The 3,719-nt window shown below is 26.7% G+C and overlaps 2 protein-coding genes and 1 long non-coding RNA gene across 16 annotated transcripts in view; 2 read left to right on the top strand and 1 right to left on the bottom strand.

The window, feature by feature from the left end:
* The window catches only part of LOC122577441, a 266,783-nt gene that overhangs the window by 167,259 nt on the left and 95,805 nt on the right, over positions 1–3,719 (bottom strand). The gene's annotated exons all lie outside the window — the stretch shown is intronic.
* LOC122577433 overlaps positions 1–3,719 on the top strand; it is a gene marked incomplete at its 5' end in the record, with an annotated part of 702,209 nt that overhangs the window by 76,752 nt on the left and 621,738 nt on the right.
* Positions 1,585–3,519, top strand: LOC122577451. Its single transcript, XR_006320313.1, has 2 exons — positions 1,585–2,406; positions 2,474–3,519. It is a non-coding gene; the product is annotated as an uncharacterized LOC122577451 (long non-coding RNA).

The following is a 3,719-nucleotide window of genomic DNA, read 5'->3' on the forward strand; positions in this document are numbered from 1 at the left end:
TCCTGTGTCACCGCTCTTGTGGTCAGAGCGATCTTCTCTGCTGTATGCTCCCAGTACATGGAGAGACTTCGTGAGATGTGTCTTGACGTTATTTTATTCATTTGGTTAATATTTCCATCTGATTATTGCCTCCAGTGTTTGGTTTGATTTATTGTTTTCCGGTGTAGGTTTTGGTGATTACGATTTAAATGGTGAATGCAGAGTTGTCTTCGTCAAAGGTTCCTTATGCAGACTGTCCCAGTGCGTACTTTGTATTGTTTTATTATTTTTAATTTGTCTTGTGTCATTCATCTTTTATTTACTAAATGTGTTGTTTCAGCGCAAGAGGAAGACGGGTTCCAAAATGTGTGAGTGGTCCCAGAAGGTGCAGGCAAGAACGAAGAATCGTGTGACATTTGTGTTGATTATGTTCGTTGCTGATATGTATATATATATATTATTTTGTTGGTTAAATCTTTAGTCAGTTTAGTTGAATATTCTGTAATATAATATTTGCAAAGTAGTTTTGTATATTTTATTGTATTTATTTGATTATTAGTTGTTTGATTTGATAATAATAATATATATATATATATATTTATTTTACAATGTAAAATTTCTTTGAGTTTATCTAAATATTAATTAGTTTTAATAATGTGATATCGTGCGTTTTATTTCTTTTACTTGTGTTAGGTTGTGTATATATATATATCTATATGTGTATATGTCTCACGATGTAACTTCGTATGGAATTCTTTTAATATTAAAATGTTAGTTAATCTTAATAATGTAATTTCTTGTATTGTATTTTTATTTATTAGATTATTGCTAGTTTGGTTTAACAATGTAAAACACATATATATATATATATGTGTATATATCTTACAATATAATTTTCATATATAGTTTCTTTAAATTTACTAGCATGTTAACTAGTTTTAATAATGTAAAATTGTATATTTTAATTGTTTTTTTTTCTTTTCTAAATTATTAGTTGTCTGATGATGTTTAACAATATAGTTTTCATGTGATATTCTTCAAGTTGGTTTTAATAATTTTATTTCTTCTAAATTTATTATATATAAATATATATATATGTATGTATGTATGTGTTTCGCAATGTGACTTGTATAAAGTGTTTCAATTTTAAATCCTAGTTTATCTTAATACTGTAGTTTCCCGTATTGTATATTTTTATATTTTCTGGATTATTGATTGTTAATAATATAAAACACACACACATATATATATATATATTTTACAATATAATATTCATATATAATTTCCTTAAATTTACTAACATGTCAACTAGTTTCGATAATGTAGTATTGTGTATTTTATTCCTTTTTTTTTCTTTTCACATATAAATATTTATATATGTTCCCCACGATGTAGTTTATTCATGGAATTAATTTTAATAATGTGTGGTATTGTATCTTCTTCCAATTACGCAAGTTAATCGTAATTTGTATATTTTATGTATTTTATTGCTATTTATCTAGGGTAGGGAATATATATATATTTTATGTATTTCACATTTGTTATTAAAGTACGTATTCCTGGTCTGTTCCTTTTCCTTTTCTTGTTTAATTACTTAATTTATTCAAATCGCGAATTAGTCTTGATTGATTAAAATCTTAGATCTTAGTTTATTCAACTGTCAAATTATAGATTGTTCTTAATTGATCGGCTAACCATTTGGATTGTCAATTCGTACATAATCATAGTTTATTAATTAGTTTGTTCAAATCGTGGGCCGCTCTTGATTGATAGAATTTTAAATTGTAGTTTGAATTGTTAAATCATAGATTATTTTTAATATATTGTTCAAATCGCGGGTTGCTCTTGATTGGTAGAATTCTGAATCATAGTTTGAATTGTTAAATTTATAGACTATTTTTATTACATTATTCAAATCACGAGTTGTTCTTGATTGGTAGAATTTTCGAATCGTAGTTAAATTATAGATTATTTTATTATTTTATTCAAATCGCGGGTTACTCTTGATTGGTAGAATTTCAGATTGTAGTTTTCGTTACGGCACGTGCGGAGCGCGGGACGTGACAACCCCCCTCTTGGGGTTCAAATTTCCGAAGGAAATTTGACTGATCGTGTCCCTGTTTTGATTGTAAAAACTTGTCGCCACCAAAAATTTTTCATACCCCATTAATTCATCAATTGTGAATTTAATTTATTTTCATTTCGCGTTGTTAATCAATATTAAATTTTAATATCCCTATTATTATGTAATAATGCTGTATTATTTTGCGTTAGTTATTATTCATTTTCTTGTTACAATCTTCCATTAGTTTTATTGTTATTCTATTAAATACTCATTGCTTCATTAAAAATATAATTTATTTTGCAATGCGTAAAAGTTACTACACGCACATGTTGATTCAAAATGGCCGTTTGCAAATGTCTCTAGTATGTAATGACTTTTATTAATATTGAATTTATTATTTATTTTTTAATTATTTATAATTTATTTTAGTAAATGAAGCGTAATCGAATTGAGATTAACATTATTTTGTGTTAATTATAGTCTATATAATTATTATATGTACTACTTGATGCTCATGACATTCCAAAATGGCCGTTTACGAATGTCTCTAGTATGTATGACTTTCATTAATATTAAACTTATCATTTGTTCGTTAATTATTTGTAATTTATTTTTGTAGATAGAGTGTAATCGAACTGAAATTGGTATTATTTTGCATTAATTATGGCGTGTATAACTACTGTGTGTATTTTCTTGCGCATGCGTAAAAGCTATGTTATGTTTATGACAATCCAAAATAGCTGCTTGTGAGTGTGTTTCTACTAAGAATATGGTAATGTGTTCTTGAATTTTATTTAATACTTATTATTATTTCCTTTTCTCTCTCTATTTTGGTGTGATTGGAGTTTGGAACAACAATAATATTGGTTTTGTGTTCGTTATAATGTGTATGTTTACAGTGTGTTACTACAATGTCAATATCAAGTGCAGTGTATTTTATTTAATACTAGGATAATTATTTATCTGTTGTTTGTTCTTAATTCTATCTTAGTGCGGTTTAAAGTTCTAATAGCAATAATATTGTTTTGTATTTGTTGCGATGTGTATACATACTCTTTATGTTAATTTAATATAATAGCATTGTTGTTGAAACGTATAATTTACTATTCATGCTATTTCAGTGCTTCATATCGAGTGGTTATATTTATAGAATGTTTGCTTAGTTAATTTAATTTAACATACGCATAGTGTATTGCCGTTCGTTACTACTGCATAACATAACCTTATTCCTTTACACCAGACTTAATACAATAGCGTAATACGATATAACAATCTTTTACTCTAATCGTGTTTGTCGTCAATGCTCGATTAACATACCTTGATTAATTTCTAGCTTATTTCTACATGTAACATAACTTTATACTTAAATAAATACGCCAACCATTGGATTACAATTGGATTAAAAATATTCTATTGGTTATTACATCTAGTATTTAACATAGATAGCATAAATGCTGATCTTGTAACTCCTCTTGGAAAATATAGATGGTATTATACTATACTACATTCAAAATATTTATGGGTTAATATAGCTATGACATTTTCAAAATTTAGTATTTTGAATGCCATTAGCAATCGGTTAAATAATTGGCTCAGTGATGGTAAACTTGCGTTTTGGCGCAAAATAAAAACTAAAATGAAGAAAAGGAAGAAAATAGTAATCGGATACATGGTA

This window comes from Bombus pyrosoma, unplaced genomic scaffold (assembly GCF_014825855.1).
Source record: "Bombus pyrosoma isolate SC7728 unplaced genomic scaffold, ASM1482585v1 HiC_scaffold_4710, whole genome shotgun sequence".
Lineage (NCBI taxonomy): Eukaryota > Metazoa > Arthropoda > Insecta > Hymenoptera > Apidae > Bombus > Bombus pyrosoma.